This window comes from Drosophila biarmipes, unplaced genomic scaffold, assembly GCF_025231255.1.
Source record: "Drosophila biarmipes strain raj3 unplaced genomic scaffold, RU_DBia_V1.1 ptg000017l, whole genome shotgun sequence".
Classification (NCBI taxonomy): domain Eukaryota; kingdom Metazoa; phylum Arthropoda; class Insecta; order Diptera; family Drosophilidae; genus Drosophila; species Drosophila biarmipes.
In genome coordinates this window covers 3,256,868-3,271,535 of record NW_026114535.1, presented here as the reverse complement: position 1 = coordinate 3,271,535, position 14,668 = coordinate 3,256,868, and positions in this window count along the sequence as shown.

Below are 14,668 nucleotides of genomic sequence, written 5' to 3'. Positions count from 1 at the left end.
TTTCAAAAATTTTAATCAGTACTAACACGAGTTTAGGTTGTTTCTGGGTCGATGTCCTTACTAATTTTCAAAGATATTTCTCCTGCATACTGTGCAAAGTTCATTTGTTTAATTGTAGCATAGCTTAATTTTTTCAGACAAGGCCTCCTTTTTGTAGTTCTGTATACCATATGAATAATTTATAATATAAATATATCTATAATATAAATTGTTCCAAAAATGTTTAAAAACTATTTTTTACGTAAAATCGTTCTTAGTTGATCAAGAACAAAATAGGGAATATATATTGGTTAATAAAATGAATGTGCTACCATTACAATCGCCTATGGTATATGTTTCTTACAAATAAAAACTCTGTGGCGCTACCTTAAATGTTAAACTCAAAATTATACTGCAAAGGAACAACAATTTTAGTTTTTCCAAATTAGGAAGAAGCCGTTCGAAAGTGAAAAAGAGAAAACAAGAGTTCGTAAAAAGGAAAACAAAAAGTTATTCTGAAAACGCAAAACTCAAAAACAAAGAGAGGCTAGTTGTTACAATTTGCCGTCTTCTTCCAGAACATTTTTTTATTTCTTATTTCACCTCTGTGTGCATGGTCTATTAGAATTAAAATATTTTCCACAATAACCAAATGGAAGAATGTGTTAAAAGGGTCGAACCGAGTAAAAAATACGTTGCGAAAGGTCACAAAAATGCTATTCACACAGGGATGTTTTGCTTCAGCGACCAGAATCCGATTCAGTTACGGTGACGGTAGAAGGCGTCAGAAAAACAGCTCGCAGCAGCATAAAATGTACTGTAGCGTTCACATCACTTGCCGAGATAAAAATCCCATCCGTGATCAATTTGCATGAAATTATATAATGTACCAATGTAATGTAATGTAATGTGGATAATTTATTCAAACCTGTGACATCTGTGCCTTCCATTTTCTGTTTTAATTGTTTACGTTTTCATAGTGAGTGTTGCATACTTTAGAATGTTTAACTTATAGAAAAAAGATCGCCTAACATCAAATTTGGATGTGCAACTAACTGGGAAATTTTTGGAACGGCCAAACTTGCCAAGCCAATCGTGGACCATCCCTTTTACTGATGGAAGACGGATCTCTGTGGGAAGACGCTATGAACATTAGCTAATGTACTGAAAAACAAAGAAACGGTATTAAAATGTTTTAAATTATCAATTATTTTCCAACGTTTCCGGGAGCTTTGTATATTTTTTTGATTATTTTTTCAAACAATATACATTCATATTTAAAATTAATTTATAATTTAATACTTGTTGTCTTTTTATTCCTTAATAAATCATATAAAGGCTTTGCTTGCGTTAAGAAATCATTTATAGATCTACGAAAATAAGAATTTTATAACAGTCTGTGTTTTTCCCGCTAGCTGAAAATTTTTTGCCGCCTTAAATCCCTAATCGTCTGCTCTAACACCATCTTTTGAGATTAAAAACCCTAAATATTTAACGTTTGATTGCGAAATTTCAAACTTCTTCAGTCTTACCAGAGGTAATCTTTTTTTTTTCTTTAATCCTTACCAGTACTATTTTTAAAGTCTAAAAATGTTTCTCTCAGCATTTGCTTGCAATCAGGATTTTATCCATATAAATGATTACTGTATTATCAAAAACATAGTTCACAAATCTTTGGAATACATGATTCTTTAGGCCGCTAGGCAATATTAAAAACTTAAACTGACCTAATGGGGTTACAAATGTTGGATATTTGAAAGATTCTTTTAAACGAAAACATGAAAATATCCGTTTTTTAAATCAAGTTTTGAAAACATAATTTTTCATCAATTAAGCGCAATGGATAATTAACCTTAATGGTAATTTTTTCAACTTCCGGTAATCAATATGTAACCGTCCGGCTCGTCCGGCTTATTTACATAATCAGAATTGTCTTCCAGTAATTCAATGAACAGTTTTTTTTATATTGTACCCTACTTTGCCACATATATTGTGTTCCGATTCTCCTATTTCTACACAATATATCTCAAACATTTCTGTTTCAAAATTTTCTTCTGAAGATGATTTCCTTTCTAACTATTTCATTGCTATTTTTCTTTCGATTTTTTTCATTGCTTTTTTTTTGCTAACTGTTTTATTGCATTTTCCTTTCTAACTGTTTTCTTGTTTTCTTCATTTCTAACTATTTCTTCTTTCTAGCACCTTTATTTATTTTTTCTACTCTTTCCACTGTTCCCATTTTTAAAGCTTTTAAATCAATATTTTAATTACATTAATCCATTATGTGTCGTCCTAACACAACATCAAAGCCCATAGACTTATTATCCACCACACTTAAATAAAAATAAACATATATTGAGTTATTTTCAAGATACACTAAAGTTTTTCCAAAACAATTTAATAAACTCTTGCTTAAACCACAATACGCCTTGTTCATTGGTTCTAACTTTACTTCATTGGGAACTTCTTTAGATTTAATGAACGAACGACTTCCTGTCTACGCTTTCTGTAATAATGCATTTTACATTCTGAGTTTGAAAATATATTCAAAATAATCTTACATATTTGTTGTTGTCTTCACTTTTCTACATTTCTCCGCACGCGTAGAATGATACTGGTACACGCTTTGGCTTTCAGCAATCCTTGGCCCAATGCCCCTTAGAGTAACAGTTGTGAACTCGCGAATCCTTGAATACCGCAAACGACGTCTTCTCCTTTTCAATTGAACGCTGCTCATCACTTTCTTTTTTTTTATAGATTGTCACTTGTGCTGGCTAATGCAAGCACGCATATTTCACTCTACGTTTGGTATAACCGGATCACGTGCCTCTTTTCCAAACAAGCGGTCAGCGACGTAAACGATGAATAAGTCGACAATAATAATGTGTATATCCTGGGGGTGCTGACCTGACAAACTAGCCTAATACGTTGTAGGGCGTCGGCCAGAGAAACTAAAGATCGTCCCCCGCTCATTTATGTTAAGAGAAACTGAAAAGACTCGAACCAAGCAAACGACGACTGTCCTGGATTGACAAACGAACAGTAAATCCGCCCCGCAAGTGCTAAATGCGTTACCGTAATGTCCGCTATTCTGGACTCGAACCTATCAAACGACCTGGCCAATGCCTAAAACGTCATGGTGCGTCGGCCAGAAAGCACATCTAAGTTATATTTACGTTAATTTCAACAAATGGTCTGTCAGCACATACTTGTAAGTGTCGAGTTATTAAAAGATAACTCATAACTCTTGACTTAAGGAAATTCTGGTAAATTTGGCCATACACAAACAGGGCATTTTTTTTAGTTGGGGGCGTTAAAGGTTTGAAATTAAAAACAAATAGGTCAGATGATTGACCCTGATAAAATTCCTTAAGGAATATGAAAATTCTGTGTTGGGCGCAAATTCTGTTACGTGGGCATATTAGTACCTGAGTCCTGAAAAGGACTCAGGCCGAGGGATAGGCGTCCGATGTTCAGACAACGTCTTATTCGGGTCGTGGGATCTTGGTAAGCCTCTCTCCTATCCAACGTAACAAGAATAAATATTTAAAGTGCCTGGAAAATAATATTAGTGTGTAAAGTTCGTCAGTCGTCAGTCCACACTGCCCTACAAGCTTAGCTGTCGCTCAATCGCAATACGATCGGGCTGTGTTTCGGCTGTATTTCCTCCCTTCACACATTCGTGTGCCAATAGATCGTCGCGGGCCGCGCAATACGATGCCCTATTGGCAAGGTTGTCCGTGGATCTTCATTGTTCTTGACCTACTCCACTTCTCGCATCTCGCTGTATAGATATGTATGCATCGTACGGTAGTTCTTTAGCGGGACACATCAGTTTCAATGCTCGAGCTTGGGCTGGTCAGTGCAGCTCAAATTTCTTCGCGAGGCATTGGTTCTACTTCACTTGCATTGGAAAATCATGCACTTGCAGTTGTACTTCTAGACCAGTGCCAGGGCGATCAGTAAAACTTCTTTCTCTCTTCTCAATTAGGTGAGGTCTTTTTTTTTTACCGGACTAGAGCTATCGCTAGCCCCATTTAGGGATAATGTTCCTATATTACCCCTATCTTAGGAGTCACTGGACGTCTGGTGCACTTTGCCACATGTCGGAATACTTAGGCATTAGTGGCCCCTACCCTTAACTTGAGACAGTAATGAATGGCATGAATCTTTGTATGGGCCCTCCCCATACGTCACAAAATCTAAAAAGATTACATATTTTTTTTATTTATTTTAATCATTCTCAATAGAATAAAAAAATTTCTATAAAGAATATAACTGAGCAATAAAAAATTTTGTTTACAAAAAAAAAATCAGGTTTTCACCGTTTTTTCTAGAAAAATTGGTCTTATTGGTCATTTTTTTTCAAAACGAAATCGGTGCATCGACCGTAATTAATGTAATCGAAGTTCACATGGATTTTTTTCAGCTCTACCACTCGCGATAAAACCATTGTTATTCAGTGTAAATTGAACATTTATCAATATTGAAACAATATACATACGACAAAAAGAACCAATAGTTTACATTACTCAATTTTAAATGTGCAAGGGTCCAATTTTTGTTTTTGGATTTTCTTGTCTTCACGGGGCTGAATCGGAAAATTTTAAATGCAAAATTGTTTGCAATGAGAATATTTTTCGGTCTACATAGTTTGTAGTTTTGTTTGCAAGCATATCCCACTTCACAAAATATATTCAAAATCTGTTTAAAAAATGGGGTCCCACAATTTTGTTTTTTTTGCACCCCTCACCGAGGTTGTACCTACATGTACCGAAATGCAAACCTTGTTATTGGGCGTTAATTCAAGCTTCTGATCAGAAATTATCATTAAGATAAAGCCCTCAGTTTTTGAGAAAATCGCTTAACAGTGAATGCTCCTCGGATTTTCCCCATTAAAAAAGGGGCAAATGTTAAATTTCACAGGGCTCCACTCTCAGACGTTGTACCAACATGCACGGTAAATTGGCAGATTGTGGATCGCCTAAAGCAATATAGATAGACTCTTTTAAACGAAAACATGAAAATATCCGTTTTTTAAATCAAGTTTTGAAAACATAATTTTTCATCAATTAAGCGAAATGGATAATTAATGGTAATTTTTTTCAACTTCCGGTAATCAATATGTAACCGTCCGGCTCGTCCGGCTTATTTACATAATCAGAATTGTCTTCCAGTAATTCAATGAACAGTTTTTTTTATATTGTACCCTACTTTGCCACATATATTGTGTTCCGATTCTCCTATTTCTACACAATATATCTCAAACATTTCTGTTTCAAAATTTTCTTCTGAAGATGATTTCCTTTCTAACTATTTCATTGCTATTTTTCTGATACTGGTAATGATACTGGTACACGCTTTGGCTTTCAGCAATCCTTGGCCCAATGCCCCTTAGAGTAACAGTTCTGAACTCGCGAATCCTTGAATACCGCAAACAACGTCTTCTCCTTTTTCCAATTGAACGCTGCTCATCACTTTCTTTTTTTTATAGATTGTCACTTGTGCTGGCTAATGCAAGCATGCATATTTCACTCTACGTTTGGTATAACCGGATCACGTGCCTCTTTTCCAAACAAGCGGTCAGCGACGTAAACGATAAATAAGTCGACAATAATAATGTGTATATCCTGGGGGTGCTGCTCTCTGCTCCGCAAGTCTCTCTTCAGTCAAGAACCATCCGATATTTAAGCCCCAAAAGCAAAACAAAACAAGTATTCCTAACCTGGGGGTGTTAGCCGCTTCTGCACAACTGGGTTCCGCTAAGCTAAGCGCAAATGTTCCAAACGGAAAAAGGCTGCATATAGACAAGGAATCTGTCCAAAAACCCCCTTCCGCTAGTCGTTGGAAATCCAATTGTTTGACCGATCATTCTAAGGCTCCACAACCGCCTTTCTATTTCTCTGGACTCGAACCAAGCAAAAGACCTGACAAACTAGCCTAATACGTTGTAGGGCGTCGGCCAGAGAAACTAAAGATCGTCCCCCGCTCATTTATGTTAAGAGAAACTGGAAAGACTCGAACCAAGCAAACGACGACTGTCCTGGATTGACAAACGAACAGTACATCCGCCCCGCAAGTGCTAAATGCGTTACCGTAATGTCCTGCTATTCTGGACTCGAACCTATCAAACGACCTGGCCAATGCCTAAAACGTCATGGTGCGTCGGCCAGAAAGCACATCTAAGTTATATTTACGTTAATTTCAACAAATGGTCTGTCAGCACATACTTGTAAGTGTCGAGTTATTAAAAGATAGCTCATAACTCTTGACTTAAGGAAATTCTGGTAAATTTGGCCATGCATTTTTACAGTTAAAAACACGTGCATATAAAAAACACTTAATTCACCCTGCTCTTTAAAACACTCAAATTACTCATGGCAAATAAATATAGAAGCTATGCCGTACTCAGGTCAGATGATTAACCCTGATAAAATTCCTTAAGGAATATGAAAATTCTGTGTTGGGCGCAAATTCTGTTACGTGGGCATATTAGTACCTGAGTCCTGAAAAGGACTCGGGCCGAGGGATAGGCGTCCGATGTTCAGACACCATTTTTGCCGGCATATACTACGTCTTATTCGGGTCGTGGGATCTTGGTAAGCCTCTCTCCTATCCAACGTAACAAGACTAAATATTTAAAGTGCCTGGAAAATAATATTAGTGTGTAAAGTTCGTCAGTCGTCAGTCCACACTGCCCTACAAGCTTAGCTGTCGCTCAATCGCAATACGATCGGGCTGTGTTTCGGCTGTATTTCCTCCCTTCACACATTCGTGTGCCAATAGATCGTCGCGGGCCGCGCAATACGATGCCCTATTGGCAAGGTTGTCCGTGGATCTTCATTGTTCTTGACCTACTCCACTTCTCGCATCTCGCTGTATAGATATGTATGCATCGTACGGTAATTCTTCAGCGGGACACATCAGTTTCAATGCTCGAGCTTGGGCTGGTCAATGCAGCTCAAATTTCTTCGCGAGGCATTGGTTCTACTTCCCTTGCATTGGAAATGCATGCACTTGCAGTTGTACTGCTAGACCAGTGCCAGGGAGATCAGTAAAACGTCTTTCTCTCTTCTCAATTAGGTGAGGTCTTTTTTTACCGGACTAGAGCTATCGCTAGCCCCATTTAGGGATAATGTTCCTATATTACCCCTATCTTAGGAGTCACTGGACGTCTGGTGCACTTTGCCACGTGTCGGAATCTTTGTATGGGCCCTCCCCATACGTCACAAAATCTAAAAAGATTACATATTTTTTTTATTTATTTTAATCATTCTCAATAGAATAAAAAAATTTCTATGAATAATATAACTGAACAATAAAAAATTTTGTTTACAAAAAAAAAAAACAGGTATTCACCGTTTTTTCTAGAAAAATTGGTCTTATTGGTCATTTTTTTTCAAAACGGAATCGGTGCATCGACGTAATTAATGTAATCGAAGTTCACATGGATTTTTCCCAGCTCTACCACTCGCGATAAAACCATTGTTATTCAGTGTAAATTGAACATTTATCAATATTGAAACAATATACATACGACAAAAAGAACCAATAGTTTACATTACTCAATTTTAAATGTGCAAGGGTCAAATTTTTGTTTTTGGATTTTCTTGTCTTCATGGGGCTGAATCGGAAAATTTTAAATGCAAAATTGTTTGCAATGAGAATACCTTTCGGTCTACATAGCTTGTAGTTTTGTTTGCAAGCATATCCCACTTCAAAAAATATATTCAAAATCTGTTTAAAAAATGGGGTCCCACAATTTTGTTTTTTTGCACCCCTCACCGAGGTTGTAACTACATGTACCGAAATGCAAACCTGGTTATTGGGCGTTAATTCAAGCTTCTGATCAGAAATTATCATTAAGCTAAAGCCGTCAGTTTTTGAAAATCGCTTAATAGTGAATACTCCTCGGATTTTCCCTATTAAAAAAGGGGCAAATGTTAAATTTCACAGGGCTCCACTCTCAGACGTTGTACCAACATGCACGGTAAATTGGCAGATTGTGGATCGCCTAAAGCAATATAGATAGACTCTTTTAAACGAAAACATGAAAATATACGTTTTTTAAATCAAGTTTTGAAAACATAATTTTTCATCAATTAAGCGAAATGGATAATTAATGGTAATTTTTTTCAACTTCCGGTAATCAATATGTAACCGTCCGGCTCGTCCGGCTTATTTACATAATCAGAATTGTCTTCCAGTAATTCAATGAACAGTTTTTTTTTATATTGTACCCTACTTTGCCACATATATTGTGTTCCGATTCTCCTATTTCTACACAATATATCTCAAACATTTCTGTTTTAAAATTTTCTTCTGAAGATGATTTCCTTTCTAACTATTTCATTGCTATTTTTCTTTCGATTTTTTTCATTGCTTTTTTTTTGCTAACTGTTTTATTGCATTTTCCTTTCTAACTGTTTTCTTATTTTCTTCATTTCTAACTATTTCTTCTTCCTAGCACCTTTATTTATTTTTTCTACTCTTTCCACTGTTCCCATTTTAAAGCTTTTTTTATTTTAATTACATGAATCCATTATGTGTCGTCCTAACACAACATCAAAGCTCATAGACTTATTATCCACCACACTTAAATAAAAATAAACATATATTGAGTTATTTTTAAGATACACTAAAGTTTTTCCAAAACAATTTAATAAACTCTTGCTTAAACCACAATACGCCTTGTTCATTGGTTCTAACTTTACTTCATTGGGAACTTCTTTAGATTTAATGAACGAACGACTTCCTGTCTACGCTTTCTGTAATAATGCATTTTACATTCTGAGTTTGAAAATATATTCAAAATAATCTTACATATTTGTTGTTGTCTTCACTTTTCTACATTTCTCCGCACGCGTAGAATGATACTGGTACACGCTTTGGCTTTCAGCAATCCTTGGCCCAATGCCCCTTAGAGTAACAGTTGTGAACTCGCGAATCCTTGAATACCGCAAACGACGTCTTCTCCTTTTCCAATTGAACGCTGGTCATCACTTTCTTTTTTTTATAGATTGTCACTTGTGCTGGCTAATGCAAGCACGCATATTTCACTCTACGTTTGGTATAACCGGATCACGTGCCTCTTTTCCAAACAAGCGGTCAGCGACGTAAACGATGAATAAGTCGACAATAATAATGTGTATATCCTGGGGGTGCTGCTCTCTGCTCCGCAAGTCTCTCTTCAGTCAAGAACCATCCGATATTTAAGCCCCAAAAGCAAAACAAAACAAGTATCCCTAACCTGGGGGTGTTAGCCGCTACTGCACAACTGGGTTCCGCTAAGCTAAGCGCAAATGTTCCAAACGGAAACAGGCGGCATATAGACAAGGAATCTGTCCAAAAACCCCCTCCCGCTAGTCGTTGGAAATCCGATTGCTTGACCGATCATTCTAGGGCTCCACAACCGCCTTCCTATTTCTCTGGACTCGAACCAAGCAAAAGACCTGACAAACTAGCCTAATACGTTGTAGGGCGTCGGCCAGAGAAACTAAAGATCGTCCCCCGCTCATTTATGTTAAGAGAAACTGGAAAGACTCGAACCAAGCAAACGACGACTGTCCTGGATTGACAAACGAACAGTACATCCGCCCCGCAAGTGCTAAATGCGTTACCGTAATGTCCTGCTATTCTGGACTCGAACCTATCAAACGACCTGGCCAATGCCTAAAACGTCATGGTGCGTCGGCCAGAAAGCACATCTAAGTTATATTTACGTTAATTTCAACAAATGGTCTGTCAGCACATACTTGTAAGTGTCGAGTTATTAAAAGATAGCTCATAACTCTTGACTTAAGGAAATTCTGGTAAATTTGGCCATGCATTTTTACAGTTAAAAACACGTGCATATAAAAAACACTTAATTCACCCTGCTCTTTAAAACACTCAAATTACTCATGGCAAATAAAGATGGAAGCTATGCCGTACTCAGGTCAGATGATTAACCCTGATAAAATTCCTTAAGGAATATGAAAATTCTGTGTTGGGCGCAAATTCTGTTACGTGGGCATATTAGTACCTGAGTCCTGAAAAGGACTCGGGCCGAGGGATAGGCGTCCGATGTTCAGACAACGTCTTATTCGGGTCGTGGGATCTTGGTAAGCCTCTCTCCTATCCAACGTAACAAGAATAAATATTTAAAGTGCCTGGAAAATAATATTAGTGTGTAAAGTTCGTCAGTCGTCAGTCCACACTGCCCTACAAGCTTAGCTGTCGCTCAATCGCAATACGATCGGGCTGTGTTTCGGCTGTATTTCCTCCCTTCACACATTCGTGTGCCAATAGATCGTCGCGGGCCGCGCAATACGATGCCCTATTGGCAAGGTTGTCCGTGGATCTTCATTGTTCTTGACCTACTCCACTTCTCGCATCTCGCTGTATAGATATGTATGTATAGATATGTATGGACTAGAGCTATCGCTAGCCCCATTTAGGGAGAATGTTCCTATATTACCCCTATCTTAGGAGTCACTGGACGTCTGGTGCACTTTGCCACATGTCGGAATACTTAGGCATTAGTGGCCCCTACCCTTAACTTGAGACAGTAATGAATGGCATGAATCTTTGTATGGGCCCTCCCCATACGTCACAAAATCTAAAAAGATTACATATTTTTTTTATTTATTTTAATCATTCTCAATAGAATAAAAAAATTTCTATAAAGAATATAACTGAGCAATAAAAAATTTTGTTTACAAAAAAAAAAAATCAGGTTTTCACCGTTTTTTCTAGAAAAATTGGTCTTATTGGTCATTTTTTTTCAAAACGAAATCGGTGCATCGACCGTAATTAATGTAATCGAAGTTCACATGGATTTTTCCCAGCTCTACCACTCGCGATAAAACCATTGTTATTCAGTGTAAATTGAACATTTATCAATATTGAAACAATATACATACGACAAAAAGAACCAATAGTTTACATTACTCAATTTTAAATGTGCAAGGGTCCAATTTTTGTTTTTGGATTTTCTTGTCTTCACGGGGCTGAATCGGAAAATTTTAAATGCAAAATTGTTTGCAATGAGAATATTTTTCGGTCTACATAGTTTGTAGTTTTGTTTGCAAGCATATCCCACTTCAAAAAATATATTCAAAATCTGTTTAAAAAATGGGGTCTCACAATTTTGTTTTTTTTGCACCCCTCACCGAGGTTGTACCTACATGTACCGAAATGCAAACCTTGTTATTGGGCGTTAATTCAAGCTTCTGATCAGAAATTATCATTAAGATAAAGTCCTCAGTTTTTGAGAAAATCGCTTAACAGTGAATGCTCCTCGGATTTTCACCATTAAAAAAGGGGCAAATGTTAAATTTCACAGGGCTCCACTCTCAGACGTTGTACCAACATGCACGGTAAATTGGCAGATTGTGGATCGCCTAAAGCAATATAGATAGACTCTTTTAAACGAAAACATGAAAATATCCGTTTTTTAAATCAAGTTTTGAAAACATAATTTTTCATCAATTAAGCGAAATGGATAATTAATGGTAATTTTTTTCAACTTCCGGTAATCAATATGTAACCGTCCGGCTCGTCCGGCTTATTTACATAATCAGAATTGTCTTCCAGTAATTCAATGAACAGTTTTTTTTATATTGTACCCTACTTTGCCACATATATTGTGTTCCGATTCTCCTATTTCTACACAATATTTCTCAAACATTTCTGTTTCAAAATTTTCTTCTGAAGATGATTTCCTTTCTAACTATTTCATTGCTATTTTTCTTTCGATTTTTTTCATTGCTTTTTTTTTGCTAACTGTTTTATTGCATTTTCCTTTCTAACTGTTTTCTTATTTTCTTCATTTCTAACTATTTCTTCTTCCTAGCACCTTTATTTATTTTTTCTACTCTTTCCACTGTTCCCATTTTAAAGCTTTTTTATTTTAATTACATGAATCCATTATGTGTCGTCCTAACACAACATCAAAGCTCATAGACTTATTATCCACCGCACTTAAATAAAAATAAACATATATTGAGTTATTTTTAAGATACACTAAAGTTTTTCCAAAACAATTTAATAAACTCTTGCTTAAACCACAATACGCCTTGTTCATTGGTTCTAACTTTACTTCATTGGGAACTTCTTTAGATTTAATGAACGAACGACTTCCTGTCTACGCTTTCTGTAATAATGCATTTTACATTCTGAGTTTGAAAATATATTCAAAATAATCTTACATATTTGTTGTTGTCTTCACTTTTCTACATTTCTCCGCACGCGTAGAATGATACTGGTACACGCTTTGGCTTTCAGCAATCCTTGGCCCAATGCCCCTTAGAGTAACAGTTGTGAACTCGCGAATCCTTGAATACCGCAAACGACGTCTTCTCCTTTTCCAATTGAACGCTGGTCATCACTTTCTTTTTTTTATAGATTGTCACTTGTGCTGGCTAATGCAAGCACGCATATTTCACTCTACGTTTGGTATAACCGGATCACGTGCCTCTTTTCCAAACAAGCGGTCAGCGACGTAAACGATGAATAAGTCGACAATAATAATGTGTATATCCTGGGGGTGCTGCTCTCTGCTCCGCAAGTCTCTCTTCAGTCAAGAACCATCCGATATTTAAGCCCCAAAAGCAAAACAAAACAAGTATCCCTAACCTGGGGGTGTTAGCCGCTACTGCACAACTGGGTTCCGCTAAGCTAAGCGCAAATGTTCCAAACGGAAACAGGCGGCATATAGACAAGGAATCTGTCCAAAAACCCCCTCCCGCTAGTCGTTGGAAATCCGATTGCTTGACCGATCATTCTAGGGCTCCACAACCGCCTTCCTATTTCTCTGGACTCGAACCAAGCAAAAGACCTGACAAACTAGCCTAATACGTTGTAGGGCGTCGGCCAGAGAAACTAAAGATCGTCCCCCGCTCATTTATGTTAAGAGAAACTGGAAAGACTCGAACCAAGCAAACGACGACTGTCCTGGATTGACAAACGAACAGTACATCCGCCCCGCAAGTGCTAAATGCGTTACCGTAATGTCCTGCTATTCTGGACTCGAACCTATCAAACGACCTGGCCAATGCCTAAAACGTCATGGTGCGTCGGCCAGAAAGCACATCTAAGTTATATTTACGTTAATTTCAACAAATGGTCTGTCAGCACATACTTGTAAGTGTCGAGTTATTAAAAGATAGCTCATAACTCTTGACTTAAGGAAATTCTGGTAAATTTGGCCATGCATTTTTACAGTTAAAAACACGTGCATATAAAAAACACTTAATTCACCCTGCTCTTTAAAACACTCAAATTACTCATGGCAAATAAAGATGGAAGCTATGCCGTACTCAGGTCAGATGATTAACCCTGATAAAATTCCTTAAGGAATATGAAAATTCTGTGTTGGGCGCAAATTCTGTTACGTGGGCATATTAGTACCTGAGTCCTGAAAAGGACTCGGGCCGAGGGATAGGCGTCCGATGTTCAGACAACGTCTTATTCGGGTCGTGGTATCTTGGTAAGCCTCTCTCCTATCCAACGTAACAAGACTAAATATTTAAAGTGCCTGGAAAATAATATTAGTGTGTAAAGTTCGTCAGTCGTCAGTCCACACTGCCCTACAAGCTTAGCTGTCGCTCAATCGCAATACGATCGGGCTGTGTTTCGGCTGTATTTCCTCCCTTCACACATTCGTGTGCCAATAGATCGTCGCGGGCCGCGCAATACGATGCCCTATTGGCAAGGTTGTCCGTGGATCTTCATTGTTCTTGACCTACTCCACTTCTCGCATCTCGCTGTATAGATATGTATGTATAGATATGTATGGACTAGAGCTATCGCTAGCCCCATTTAGGGATAATGTTCCTATATTACCCCTATCTTAGGAGTCACTGGACGTCTGGTGCACTTTGCCACATGTCGGAATACTTAGGCATTAGTGGCCCCTACCCTTAACTTGAGACAGTAATGAATGGCATGAATCTTTGTATGGGCCCTCCCCATACGTCACAAAATCTAAAAAGATTACATATTTTTTTTATTTATTTTAATCATTCTCAATAGAATAAAAAAATTTCTATAAAGAATATAACTGAGCAATAAAAAATTTTGTTTACAAAAAAAAAAATCAGGTTTTCACCGTTTTTTCTAGAAAAATTGGTCTTATTGGTCATTTTTTTTCAAAACGAAATCGGTGCATCGACCGTAATTAATGTAATCGAAGTTCACATGGATTTTACCCAGCTCTACCACTCGCGATAAAACCATTGTTATTCAGTGTAAATTGAACATTTATCAATATTGAAACAATATACATACGACAAAAAGAACCAATAGTTTACATTACTCAATTTTAAATGTGCAAGGGTCCAACTTTTGTTTTTGGATTTTCTTGTCTTCACGGGGCTGAATCGGAAAATTTTAAATGCAAAATGGTTTGCAATGAGAATATTTTTCGGTCTACATAGTTTGAAGTTTTGTTTGCAAGCATATCCCACTTCAAAAAATATATTCAAAATCTGTTTAAAAAATGGGGTCCCACAATTTTGTTTTTTTTGCACCCCTCACCGAGGTTGTACCTACATGTACCGAAATGCAAACCTTGTTATTGGGCGTTAATTCAAGCTTCTGATCAGAAATTATCATTAAGATAAAGCCCTCAGTTTTTGAGAAAATCGCTTAACAGTGAATGCTCCTCGGATTTTCCCCATTAAAAAAGGGGCAAATGTTAAATTTC